The sequence below is a fragment of the Cupressus sempervirens genome, chromosome 11 (assembly GCF_028749045.1).
Source record: "Cupressus sempervirens isolate cs-2001-9-10 chromosome 11, ASM2874904v1, whole genome shotgun sequence".
Taxonomy (NCBI): Eukaryota; Viridiplantae; Streptophyta; class Pinopsida; order Cupressales; family Cupressaceae; genus Cupressus; species Cupressus sempervirens.
The window spans coordinates 325877249-325892832 of record NC_143128.1 but is presented as its reverse complement, the minus strand read 5'-3'; the positions used below and the strand labels follow the sequence as shown (position 1 = coordinate 325892832).

At 31.4% G+C, this 15584-nt stretch overlaps 1 pseudogene; it reads left to right on the top strand.

Annotated features, from left to right (window-relative positions):
• The first annotated feature begins 576 nt into the window (after positions 1-576).
• Positions 577-1979, top strand: LOC149529421 (protein NRT1/ PTR FAMILY 5.4 pseudogene; annotated as a pseudogene).
• The last annotated feature ends 13605 nt before the right edge of the window (positions 1980-15584 follow it).

Sequence of the window (15584 nt, the reverse complement as noted above, 5' to 3'; positions counted from 1 at the left end):
AATGCAATAAAAGTTGTCATGCAAATTTTTGCAAGATCTCTTGCAATTTGGAAGTGTAACAGTCAAATCATTATTTTGATCAACATGGAAGGATGAAGTTTTAAGGTCAAGAGTTGTGATCTTCAACCTAGTTTGGGGTTGGAATAGTATCGTACAGATTTGGAATGAAATAACAATCCTTTTGGTGGGAAAATCCTTACTCTTGTTGATTCGGTCTTCATCCCACCATGACATATACATACATACATGTATACATACATAGATATACATACATACATATATATATACACATACATACATACATACATACGTACATACATACATACATACATACATACATACATACATACATACATACATACATACATACATTTGCATATGCAATTTTATTACCTCATTTAACTAACTTTACTTCAAATAAAAATTTAGGAACTAAACTATTGGAATCATGGAGGAAAGTCCAAATTAGAACCAATATCTATAGTCTAATAGGTTCAATCAATTAAAACTAAGATGCAAAAGAAAGTCTCATGGTTCAATGCATAGCTAAATTTATGTCTGGCCTTTTGGAACTAATTTGGGGTAGACCAATTTGATGAGAGAGACCTAGAAGAGAGGAAGAGCAAGAGGTCCTTCTTCAATTGGTGGTATTTTGGTTTATGCAATGTTTTATTTGTATTGGTTCTTGTGATTGTGTACATTCAATAAAATATTGAGTGGCATTTGGGTTTTGTTCTCCTAGTTGCGGCCATGGCTATTGCTCTTACTCTATTCCTCTTTGGAACAAAGATGTACCGACATAAAATACCTTGTACTAGTCTAGTAACTCAGATTGTCCAACTTTTTGTTGCAACAATTTGCAAGTGGAATGTATATGGTCATTCTCATGAAGGCTATTTATATGGTATTCAAGGATTAAAGGATGAAAAGAGAAGACTTCTACCCTCTAATCAATTCAGGAAAATCTCATATATATCTGTTCTTGCAACTTGGAAGAGTTCATTCATAATTTTATAAGTAGTTACAATTATGTTTAGTTTTAGGTTTGATCAAGTCTAATTTTTAAAATTTATTTCACAAGCTTAGGAAAATGCTACTAAGAACATTTGGTGTTGTTCTGTAGGTTTCTTGACAAAGCTACAAATGCAATAGATTGGGACCATGATAAAAAAACAAATATGGATTGGAGGGTATGTACAGCTATACAAGTTGAAGAGGTCAAGTTTGTTCTAAAATTGACACCTATTTGGATGACTTGTTCGATATATGGTGTTATTTTTGCACAAAGACCAATATTTTTTACAAAAAAAGGGAGCACAATGGATAGAAGGATCATTAGAGACTTCAAAATTTCCGTAACAAACTTGTAGAGCTTGATCAACCTGACTATTCTAGTGCTTGTACCTATGTATGATCAAATCTTTGTCCCACTAACTAGAAGCATAAGTGGAAATGAATGTGGTACAACTCTTCTACAGAGAATAGGATTGGGTATGTTTATTTTTGTCATTTCTATGATTGTTGCAACAATGATAGAAATGAAAAGGCTTCAAGCAACAAGAGAATATGGAATTATAGACCTGCCCCAACCAACAATTTCACTAAGTATTTTGTGGTTGCTTCCTTAATACATCCTATTTGGTATTTTGGATGTGTTCATCTATTTAGGCTTGCAAGAGTTCTTTTATGATCATATGGTTGACTTAATGAGAAGCCTTGGGGTGGCCCTTTATTTGAGCATTTTTGGATTTGGTAGCTTCCTCAAAAACATTTTTATTTCTATTATTGAGGAACTCAGTAGAAAAATTATGGGACTAAACTAGTTTATAGACGACTTAAATAGAGCTCATTTAGACTACTTCTATTGGCTTCTAGATGCACTCAACATACTCTTCTTGTGTATCTATATCTCTTTTGCCAGGAGCTTCATTTACAAGCAAGAAGAAATAATTGTTTGGAAAGATGAAGAGATATGTTGATCATTAAAAATCACTCACATAAATATTCTATGAAAGTCTCTTCAACTTTGTCATCTATTGGTATATAAGTACATAAAGAGTCCATACTTCAAGAAATGAAGAGAAAAATATACCTTCATTTCAAATCCTCATTCTATGAATTTTTGTATAGAACAAGAGTTTTCTAGCCCTCATTCAAACTATGTGTATAAAACACATATACGCCATGCTTCAAGAAATGAAGAAGAATCTACCTTCATTTCCAAACCTCATTTTGAAAACTTTTGTATTGTATGCAACAACAAAACAAAGCATAAAATTTTAAACCTATATATTATCAACTAGCTGCATAGAAGATGGATGAATCAAGCTTGCAAATACTTGTCATTCTTTGACTTTGAATTAGTTGATAGTAAATTCAACTAATGTAGCGCAAGATTACCAATTGTAATTATGATACAACTTGAATAAAACTAAGGACTTTTCAACAAAGTGTATCAAACACAATTCTCTATTCCCATGAAAGTGGGTGGGTCACTTAGGCATTGTTAAAAGGAAGATCATGACAACTGAATGAGTATCATGGATTTGATCATGACGAATGAATGAGTATCATGGATTTGAGCTTTCTATGTTAAGAGATTCTTAAGGCTATGTAAATTAGTACAATGAAAATCCTTTTCTGTTACCTTCTATTCTCCTTGCAAGAATCTTGTAGTTGATATATAATTTTTTTTGTGGGAAAAATGAAACATTTTGTATGTAGAGAGTCTTGTAGGCATGGATTGGGATTCTCATATTCCAATACTACTGTAGGCAATAATTCCAATGATACACAATCTAGTATGGGTGATGTTCCCCTTGCTATTATACTACCTTAAATTAAAACCTTGTAATGTTCTATTTAATTTTTTTTTAAAAATTAAGAATCATAAACCTTTTGGGCTCTTCTATGTTATTCTTTAATCTCATGTAATCATTTGAGATCGTGCCCATTATTACAAAGATTCACTCTTTATTCTCATTCAAACATGTTCGGTTAGAAATTGAGAGTGGACACAAATGGTTCATCCATGACTTAGTAGCCACTTTATGATCACATTAGAGAAATATTTTGTTGATTTCCTGAGCTCCATTATTAGACTTTAAACTTATATAAAATCTCCCTTGAAGTCATATAGAAATTGTTTCAAATTTTGTTTCATGGTAGCAGAACCAAATCCTCAAAATTACACCTTTGTAGATCATAATTTCTATGGTAGATAAAAAGGCTAAGATCTAATCGAAAATATTGGAATTGGGGTAATTTGTGAAAACCTTCAATATTTTGACAAAATTGTGAAAAGTGTGTTAAAATTATCAATGGAGGATGAAAATAAAAAGAAAAGATCCCTAAAGGTGGTTGTAGGGGTGGAATTAAGCTATTGAAATCTCTTCCTTATTTCTTCCAAACCCTAATACATTTTAAATTTATTCTGATATCTGATCAGAGTGATATTATTCATAATTTTAAATTTATATTTCTTTCCCTTCAACATTTTGAGAAAATGATACCAAAAAATAACTCATAGCACCAAACTCACCACCGCATAATAAATGCTTGACCAAAACTCAAATATGGCCAGCACGATGTGAATAGGAAACAAAATAGATGTAATTTAACCCTTACATTTAAACACCACTATAATTTAACCCTTACATTTAAATGCTGCTATAAAACTCTTCCTCAAGCCTCCCTCACTCCCATGCACTCACACTTTGCTGCATAAACAAATGAAGTTTCACTTTCTTTTTTTTTGTTTATATCCCCGATGATGTTGAAATTTCAATGCTAAACTTAACATTTGGAAAATTTTTGACATTTTTGGGATCATTTAGAAAAAAAAAGATTTTGACAAGCCAAATTGGCTTGCCTTCAAAAATTTAGGTTGAAAATGATCCCCAAATGTACTAGTGAGAAATCAACAATTATGTGTTATTGAATTCTAATGAATGTGTTGGTTCCTCAAGTTGTTGGTTGAAAAACCTATGAGTATTTCTTGTTTAATTTTAGGAAATTCAACACAGTTTGGCTAATGAGTAGGATTGGTGCTTAGTGATCAAAATCCTCTTCACTTCAGGCTTTTCCAACCTAGGTGGGTATACATTATGAAAATTGATTTGTCTTACTTATGCATATTTCTTTAATTGATGATCTTGAGATTGCAACTTATTCTCAAGGATAAATCAAACTTTTTAATATTTTTGGTAGATGTAAAGTTGGATGAAAATAGTGACAATGACTTAATGTGCTGTAGCAAATCAAGTAAATAACTCAACCAATTACAACTATCAATCAACTTAATCATAGCAATAATATTCCTTTGTCATTAGGCAAAAGGAGTCTAACCCACATAATCAAAGTATTATCAAAACTCTAAAGATAATGTTCATACCATCAATTATTGGACAAAGAACTTAAAGTATATGAACCCTAGTCTAAATAGATTTAACTTTGATGATGGAGACCAATTAGACAAGCATCACTTAGCATGTAATATTTTATGATCAAAGATTTGTATAAAGTTCAATCCATCAACAATACCATGAATTCAAAAGGACAATACTAACAATTAGTTACTGAACATCCAAATATCCAAATTGAGTGTCAAAAGAACTATCTTTAGATTACTATTGTAAATAAAGAACTACAAAAAATAAAAATAGATTGCTTAAACCTTAAAACTACATCAATCAAAAAAGTTCAACTTGTCTTGCAATATTGCATAAAAGGAATTATATCCGATAAAATTGTATCAATATAACTTATAACTTATGTCTTCTCAAAATGAGACCTTGGTATCCCTTACTATAGAAAATGAAGGGATGCAACAAAGATTCTAATTTTTTCAAAATGAGACTATTCATAACTAACTATCTGATTACAAGTAAAAATCTACAAACTTCATGTTTGTCTTTCTCTCATGGTGGTCTCCTCTTCCTCGTTAATCACTACTTCTACCTTCACTAGCTCAATGACTATCATGTACTTGTTGATCCACTTTGAAATATGGGCATGTGTTGGCTATGCAAACTTGAGAACTTCAATCTTGCCACTTCTTCCCTGTATTAATATTTACATGAGTCTATAATTTAATAAAATTGCTCTACAAAGTAATAATCTTATACAAAAAATATGGAAATCAGTCATTTGAAAGTTCCTATTTTCCTTGAAGTAGGTCAGGGTCCTCTAAGGTAATGTCATTATCTCACTCCATTTCTATATGTTTCTAGTCCTTCCTTCACTATCCTTCACTGAAGGTATAATACAATGTTCAACAGAAGTAATGAGTACTACATTTTGATCAATATTATGTTTCTTTTATTCCATATATGCCAAGTTATTTGAAATGGCCTCCAACATATCAATAGTACCTTTAATCTTCTGATGAGTATCAAGATCTCTTTTAGCGATCTCATAAAGCCTACCCAATTCAAACTAGGAGGGCTTTAATTTTATTTCCAACTCCAACAATAGAGATTTGTTTTTTTAAAGAAATCAAGCATGCAATTTACACTTTGAAATCCTTCATGTATTTCATTGAATTTTTCCAAAATTATTTTCATCCTAAAGTCTAGGATATCTTAAAGGTTCCTTTAAGTGCACTCTTTATGTACACTTCTTTGAACCTCTTCAATCTATTTTTGTTCTACGACAATAACAAGGGCTATCTGGTAAACAACAATGACACTTGGTGTAGGAAGGGCTTTCCAAATACATAGCTCAATTTATTAGTCTCCTATTCTTTGTATGCATTTTTTTGATTATCAAATTCATGTCCATATCCCTTATTTTTAACTCTCCAATTCATAATTTCATATGATTCATCTAAGTCTTATTAAAAATAGCCTATGCATCATCTCAGTAGCAGAAACAAGGGGATTAGTGTTATCAATTTTATGAAGTGCTTCCATTCCTTGTGCCCCTATAGCAATGTCAATAGATTTAGGTCTATCACACTTGAATGTGAGTCAAGTAGCCAAAGTATCTATTTTAGGGTCAAACCAGACCCCTCTATTTTTCCAGTGTCTCAATTTCAATTTTAAATGTTGCATCTTCTTGTTTTCTCACTTGATGTAATAAGTGTTGACAATTGGATAATGAAGATATGTAATTTTTGTGATTTATGGCAACACATGATGTACACACTTATAGGAAATATCAAAAATAAAGATACTTAGCTTTTGGTACTGAGAAAATTGTCTAAGTATGAATTTAGTTTATAGCAGTGTATTATTTTGTATGTAACTTGTTACTGACATCATATTATGACTAATGAAGTTAGATGGAGATAGTATACATGTTTATGATGATGTGTAAACCTCAAAAGTTAGTACGGATTGTATGGAAAAGAGATATTAGTGTTTTACCAATAAAATAGGACATCAAAATTAAATGAAAGGAATTATTTTGTTTACAAAATAATTACTTGACCAATTAAGGCCAACATCCTCGATGTTTACTCTAAGTTGGAAAACTATATTATGGTCTTAGCCGACCTAGAAAAAATTTGTGAAAAGGAATGGTATTTATGCAAAGGACATCTTGCAAAGGAAAGTGTAAGTTGTGCAAGTATTGTGATATGCAAAATTTTGTGAAAGTGATTTATGCAAAGTTTTGTAAAGCTATTTTTGATCCAAGATCGAGCTAAAGATCAGAGATTAGTCAAGAAATAAGTTACAATGTCTATATCCAAAAGTCTAATCACTTGTTTGGGTAGTGTTCTCTTCTTGTAATTGGAAGTGCATGTTTGAGTAGTGGGATCATCTTGCATCTACTATATCACAACTCCTAATAGGGTTGGAATCTCCTAACAAGGATTCAAAGTCTTCTAAAAGGGACTATGTATATTGAGTTTTCTCATTGACTCCTAACAAGGTCCAACCTCTAACAAGGAACTTATATATTAGTATATTATCTAGTGGGTATCATCCCCACTAGGGTTTTGCCCTAGCCAGGATTTCCTTAGTCAATAGATATGGTGTTATTAGTTATCTTTGTGCATGGTTACTATTACTGTTCAACATTACTTGTTTACTTTTTTTTGTATGGTTTAAATTAATACATAATATCTAGTTGATGACTAAAGTTGATGAAGAACCTTGAAGAGGCACTTGAATAGATTGATCTCCTTACTGAAGAAAGAGATAAGTTGAAGGATAGATATGAAGACTCCAAAGTATACATTGGATAGTTGAAGAAAAACATTGGGAATAGTTGATGAAGAACCTTGAAGAGGCACTTGAATATATTGATCTCCTTACTGAAGAAAGAGATAAGTTGAAGGATAGATATGAAGACTCCAAAGTATACATTGGACAGTTGAAGAAAAATATTGAACATCTCAAATCCAAGCCTGAATTTACTGAATCTAAAACTAGTGATGATATATATTCAAAGCTGAAGAAATAGTACAATATCTTGAAGCATGAACTAAAGATTACGAATCTAAAGTTGACCTTGAGGAGTGATCTTAGAAAAGTTAAATCTAATTTAAAAAATGAGAATAAAAATCTTAGAGAAACTCTAGCAAAGAAGACATCTAAGTTTGAAACATTGAAAGAAGATCATCAAGAACTTCATAAGTACAATACTATTGTGAAAGGTGAATTAACTTAGTGTAAGAAGAAACTTGAGAAATTTTATTCTAGAAGAGAAAAGATTGATAATTCAATATCAATAGAGAGACCTACTTATGATAAGACTAGTCTTGGTTATCTATTCAAAATGCCTACAAAGAAACCTGAGATTAGATTATATTTGAAAGAAAAAGATAAATCTAATGATAAGATTGAATCCAATCAATATTTTGATAAAGCTAAAGACATTGGACAAGAAAAGGAAGTTGAGATATTGGATGAACCAAAGAAAGTGGAATCTCCTAAGGAAACTAGGTATGAATTTAGAGGTAAGTATTTATTATGCAATGAAATAGGTCATATGAAAAGAGATTGTACAAATAAGTCATTTAATCATGTTAAGAATTTTTATTGTCATAATTGTCATGGTATAGGTCATAAAGTAATTGATTGTAGAAAACCTAAATATGATAATGATAGAAAAAATAGTATAATAAGATAGATCATGTGTTATAAGTGTAACAAATTTGGACACATAGCTCAAAATTGTTATGCACCTGATGATCAATAGAATCCTAGAAGCAGAACTCTAATATGTCATTTATGCAACAACTTTAGACATACAACAAAGTATTGCAAAATGGATATAAACTTCAGAGATAGAAGGAACAATGGAAGAAAATTTGTAAATAGAAGGAATGATGGAAGAAATGTTAGAAATGATAGAAGGAACCATGAGAGGAACTCTAGAACTAAAAAAGACAATGAGGAACAAAGAAATTTAGTCAATGAACTTCGAGAAGAACTCAATGAGGCATTTGTAAAAGGATTAGATATCTCAAAAGAAAAGTTAGAAGATGATGAGATAGGAAGATCAAAGTTAGTAATCGAGTTTGATTCAATTAAGTTGAATTAAGCTTTCTCACTACACCAAAATTTGAAACTTCATATAGAGATCAAATATGAGGTAGCGAAGTTGGGAAAAGGTGTATCAAGATAAGTTTAGATGGTATCTAAGCTCACTTGTAATTTGGAGCTTATCTAAACTAGTTATAGAGGAATTAAGAGTTACTATTATTACAGAGAAAGTTAATTTTGTAATAGAAGATGAAAACTATGTTTTTATAGAGAATTTATGGAGCCAAGATTCTTCAAGAATTCTTATGATGGAAGGAAATTATGGAAAACTTTGGGTAGCATTTGAAGACCCGATATAAGATCTTGAGCAGATATTTGATTTTAAAATGTAATTGAAAATTTTTTCATGTTTGAAAAGTATGCAATTATTTTAAGTGTGAGTTGAAGGAATAAAATGGAGTACATACTTGATTACCACTTCATTACAATTACATTAGAAGCATAGAGCACTTAGAAGCGACTTGATAAGGTGATTTCAAAGAAAACCCTATTTTTAGAAAGAGGTATTTTATCATTTATCCACATAATTTATTTGATAAAAGATTATATTTGATAGAATTATGCATATGTTAGTAGTTCATAATGTTGAGAATGAGGAGAGGCTGAAATTGAAGATTGTTCTCATGAAACCCATAGAAGGAAACTCTAATTAAGCATTATCCTTACTCTGAACAATGCAAAATATTTGAAAGATGTAGGAAATTATCTTAACAACAAGTTTGAATCTATTGGGAATGAGTAGATGAACAAGGATATGGAACTAGTCCTTAACCATGATATGACTATGAAACCCAGATTTGAATACTTGAAGGAACTAGATCTTTGCAAATATCATTTCTAGTGAGAATTGGACACTGATGAATGGACTCAGATCATACTAAGTAGAATACATGATGGAAAACCCTAGATGGAAGATAATGTAGTTGATATTTCAGCTGACCTTATTCATGAGGTAACTAGTCTTAGCAAACAAGGAAGTGTACCTATAGGTGAGAAACTTGTTAAGAAGAAGGTTGAAAGATACACAAAAGTAGTTTATAATGGAAAGGCCATGTTGATCAACACTATTAAATAAGATGATGCAAGATTCCTGAGTAGAATTATTACCTACTCTATATGTACAAGTTCTAAGATTGATGAATTATTAGCCAGATTCATGTATGCAACATATAAGATATGTGTTGAGAAGGAACAAGTTAACCTTAGTGAAATTATAAGAATGCAACTTCTTGAAAACTTGGAGAAAATCATGAGGACCAAGAGTGGTGTGTTTAGATTTCAATCACTGATCAATTATATATATATTTTTATGTACTTAAGATATTTCTATATTTGCCAGTCACAAAAATTATGAGCAGCGAGAGATGTACAATGGGGAAGATCATAGATGTATATAGAAGACATCCAACAGATAAAAATATAGTGGGAATTTGATAATGAAAAATTTTTAGAACAAGATGAGACAAAGATTCAAAATTGCACCTATAATTATAAACAGATTTAAAGAAGATATATGTGTTATAGTTGATATAAATTTTACTTATATTCAAGTAGCAGAACCTTGGGAAATATTCCTTGATCCCTTAGGTTATGAATTAAGTGATCAAATAGTAGTTGGATACATTGATTTACTATTGAAATCTGAGAAGGATCAAGCTGAGTATAGACTTGGTACTTATGATGAGATTACCTAGTAAGCTCATTAGGCCTTCTTGGAGAAAGAATCTCATAAGAAGATAGACACAACAATGAAGAAAGATTTATCAGAGGCCGATATGAGAAAAAGTGAGTCACAGATAGTTAGATAGACTATGAAACAAGGTATAATGTATGCGCAACCTTTATCAATGTCTATTAAAAAGACATCCTTGGAATAGAGCATTCCATATGCAGTAGTGTCAAATGTATAGCCAAGTGAGCCAAAGAAAAAATTAGAGAGATTAGTGGAACCTATGACTAAAAAGACAAAAAGAGTCAAGCAACAAGCCACTAGACTAGGAAAGAGACAAAAGACATTGTTGACAATTGTTTAATCTAGTGAAGAAGAAGAAGAAGAAGAAGAAAAAGAAGCTAAATAGGCAGAGAAGGTAACTACTTCTAAACAATTAGCAAGAAAAGATCAACAACCCTGGAAGCCAAAGATTGAGAAAATAAATTCAGCCATTGCTAATGAAGGCAATTTTGTGTAGATGAACAAATTTTATGACTTGTATAATAATTTTGAGAAAGATCAGATTGATATCTCTACTATGAGATACATAATAGCTAACAATTTGAAACTCAAGGATATTGAAGGCACGGTAAACTAGAAACTCTATGACAGACTTATTGAGAAGAAGGCACTAGCTCGAGAAGAGGACATAGAAATTTAGAAGTCTATGATAGGGACAATATGAAAGATTGATGATGAAGAAGAAGTCAAGAGACTATTGAACAATCTAGCACCTTACTTGAGAAACAAGGTGAGACCATTTCTTTTTATGATCAGAGAGAAGGACAAAATAAGAAGTGAAATTATGATAGCCATAAGTCAGATGTTGATAGAATCCAAGGCAACATATTCACCAAAACCCAAAACCTCAGAAGTTTTAGTAAGTGGTGACACAATGCAAATAGATCAGAGCAATGTTACTATTAACATTGATGATACTAACCCTTTGAGAGTTTGGGACAGCCTGAATCTCATGCTGAGGATATTGAAGATCAATTGAAAAAAATTGAAGAGGAGAATAGGCTATTAGAGGAAGAAAAGAGGAAAATAGAAGAAGCCAAGCAAAAATTTATTGAAGAAGAGACAAAAAGAAAAGTTGAGGAAGAAAATAAGAGGAAGTTGGAGGAAGATAAGAAGAAGAGATTAGAGGAGGAAGAAAGGAGTGAAAAAGAAAGAAAAGAAAAAGAAGAAAAAGAGAAATAAGAAAGAAGAGTCAAAGAGGTAGCTAAAAAGAAGCAAAGGGAAGATGACACTAAACCTTCTAGTTCATCTACTCCACTTTTTCTTGCTATCCTAATAACTAATGATGATGATCAAATTGACTTGATCTCATTTTTGTCAAAAATTATTGAAAAGAACAAGACACTAAAGATCGTAGAGAACCTTGAAGGAGGTTACTGATAGATTACATAGTACTCTGGTAGTCTAGCATATAGAGGAAGATCCTAAATAGAGGGTACAATTAGTGCTAAAATCTTTTGATGAGGAATTAAAAAATTTCTAAAAGTTGTAGAATCAAAGGTGCATATTTCACATGATGCTAACTTGTTTAGCACTATTTTTTAGAACATCAAGAATGATTTGATAAGTCTTGATACTTGTATCAAGGAACTTTAGAAATGTCAATAGGATGGCAACATATTGTACATTAAGTGTACCCTTTTTCATCAGTTTACTAAGGATCTTGGTAGTCAAATTGAAGGTGAGATGAGTGAGCTAGAGGCTCTATCTAGCTAGATACATCATCCTTCTAGTAAAATTGATGACTTTGAAGGACAAGTGGCTAGTATTCATAGTGACATTAGGAAACTAGAACTTTGGAAGAATTTTTTTTTGAAGAGATTATTGGATTTTAGAGAGTATATTTCTCTAAATTTATCTATTATTAAGAGATATTTGGAGGAGTGTGTCAAAGCCAAGGACACCTACTCAAAATTTTTATACTCCGATCTTAATGCACTTGACATTGCATCATATGCCCTATGTGCAATTCTCACCTCTACTAAATTAGCCAAGGATACATGGATAAAAGATTTAAACAATCTTAAGGCAAGTTTTGATGATTGCATGAAGATACTATCAGCTTAAGGTAGAAGAGCATAATTTTGATAGTAGTTTTTGACAGTTTTTGACATTCTAACCTTTGCCATTGATGTCAAATTGTAAATTAGATAAAGGAGAAGATAAAATTTTAAGGTATGAAATCAAATTTTAAGGGGGAGGATATGTAAGATGGACAAGTTGTAATAGATGATTAATGTAATTCTATTTTATTGTTTTTGACAATATTTTGATACTTAGTCAATTTTCCCTATTTTGTTGCCAACAATGCCAAAGGGGGAGATTGTTGACAATTGTCTAATGAAGATATGTAATTGTTGTGATTTATGGCAACACATGATGTACATGCTTATAGGAAACCTCAGAAACAAAGATACTTAGCTTTTGGTACTCAAAAAATTGTCCAAGAATGATTTTGGTTTACAATATTGTATTGTTTTGTATGTAACTTGTTGCTGAAATCACATTATGACTAGGAAAGTTATATGTATATAGTATACATGTTTATAATAATGTGTATAACCTCAAAAGTTAGTATGGACTGTACAAAAAAGAGATATTCATGTTTTACAAGTAAAAAAAGACAAAAAAATTAAAGTAAAGGAATTATTTTGTTTACAGAATAATTACTTGACCAATTAGGGCAGACATCCTAGATGTTTAATCTAAGTTGGAAAAGTATATTGTGGTCTTAGTTGAGCTAAAAAAAATTGTGAAAAGACATGGTATTTATGAAAAGGACATCTTGCGAAGGAAAGTGTAAGCTGTGCATGTATTGTGATATGTGAACTTTTGTGAAAGTGATATATGTGTCTAACAAGGTCCAACCTCTAATAAGGAACTTATATATCAGTAAATTATCTAGTGGGTATCATCCCCATTAGGGTTTTCTCTTGGCCAAGGTTTTCCTAGTCAACAAAATATGGTGTTATGAGTTATCTTTGTGCATAGTTACTATTATTGTTCAACATTACTTGTTTACTTTTTTTATGTATGGTTTAAAGTAATAAACAATATCTAGTTGGTGACCAAAGTTTTTGAATTACTGATTCACCCCCCTCTTAGTAATTCCTATTTCCTACAATAAGAATAATTCTTTCTCCAACCTTCTCTTTTTTCTTTAATCAAAATCCTTCATTTTATATTTTATTTAGAAGTCTTCAAACTCCTGGGTCTTAGTGAAGTCCTCATGCTCAATAAATGTTTGAGAGATAGTCTCTCTTTCATCTTCTATGTTAATTGGGAAATCATTCTCCATTCTCACTATGTGATAACCATGCAGTTTCTTTGGAACACTAGTGTAGGCTATGGTTCTTTAGCTGCAACATCCTCCTTTAAGCTCTTCAAAATATGTGAAATTTCCTTTGACCCTTCTACATGATCTAAACCATTATAGGTAACCAAGGGGGTACTACCTTCTTTAGGTACACTACCCTTTTGATCACAAGAGAAAGAATCTAAGTAACCTATCAACAATTTCCTTTTCAATTGGGCTAGTGAAGGTTATGGTTATTCGATTTATTTTCCCTTCTTTTGTTTCTCATGCTTTTGATATAACTTATTAAAATATTGAATTGAATTATCAACCATAAGTGGCTCCAACTCAACTTCATAACAAAAATGATGGAGTCCTTTACTCAGCCTTTGATTTTCTATGTTCAACAACATTCCCCATTTCTTCACCTTTTGCATTATGTCAGGAATATGATCATAGTTTTTGATGATATCTTCTTTAATGTTAAACTAATGGTTATATCTTACATTAAAATAATTTATGTGCCCCATGGGATCATACTATTGTGCTTTGTCACTTTGGAATCCAAAATTATTCATGAAATACTCTTGAACCTCTTTTATATTCAAATATGCTATCACAAAACCATCAAATCTATTGAAGTGGGGCATATTATTCCATTTTCTACTGATATTTTCAATGTCCCTCTCTATCCATAATATTTGGTAGGTGAATTCTAGAAAACCTACCCTCTCAAACATAAATTGGGGGAGTTTATGAGGTTGCTACCTATACCCATATAACCTGATTAATCTAAATTTAGGTTTGCATACCCAATCTACAAAATTGAATTCATTCTTCTTATTAGGAAAGGATTATTTGGGTCTCAACATGATCTATATTTGTTTGGGAATCTTAGTAATTGATGCTTTGAGAAACCTAGTAATCCATACAATAAACACATCTCTGAACACTTTATAATTAACATCCCTGCCATGGTCATCCTAGACTCTACACAACATATGGATGGGTAATGGGTTAAATTGATAATTAGTTGTGGTTAGCTTCAATAAACTCCTAAAGTGGTCAACATTTTTAAATAGTAGCAAATGAAATAGCAAAAAATAAATTTTTAAAGATTTGGTGGTCCTCGATTTGGCTAGTTGTGTATGGAGTACTCTCTCAATTTTTCTAGCAAAGTAAAACTCTAGGTAAGAGTGAGGATTTTGAATCCTCGTAGACATGTACATGCAATAAAAGGGAAACTTCTATTTCAAATATTTTCCAAACTACTAAGCCTAACCATAATAGGTGTTTTTGAAGAAACCCACAGATCTATCCATAGGACGAGGACCCATATTCTTGATAGGCATTAACTTATTACTCTAACCTCTATTCATAAAATGGTCAATTTTTGTGAGCCTGAGCTTCATCATTCTTTTATAGTCAATTCTAAACTAATTTCTATTAATTTTGGTTAGGGTCCAAGTGCTTAAGCCAACACATTTTTCAATGCATGACCTAGTTATTACCACCAAGGGCATTCCATCTAGTTTCCTAACTATAATTGTCACTAGTTTGTAATGCTCAGCTAAAATATTGATGAGTTCAATATTTATAACCACATTTGGAACGATGATTTTGTCCAAGTCTAGTTTCCAACCATCATTTCTAGGTTCCTTCTCATTCTTTTTTGCATACAAGTATCAAAATAAGGACCTACCTTAAATCAAAAGATTTAAATCCTTACACACATTAAAGTCATCAAAAAATATTGACATAGTTCCAGTAGCAAAGGAGTCAGGAAACAATTGTAGGAGTGTTTTCTTAATAGCCTTTTCTATGTTTTCTCATTTACCCTATCTTGAAATTACATTTTTCTTAGTACTAACTTCTTTCTTGGGTGACATTTGAAAATAAGCTCAAAATTCAAGTAGAAGATTTAACTTATGGTTTTTGGATTTTGTAGATGCAACCATGCAACTCACTTGCTTATTCTCCAACTTCTTCATCAGATTGAAGGATCACTTCACATAGAATGATTTCTATCATCTAATAAGTTATCTTTAGTTCTTATTTAACT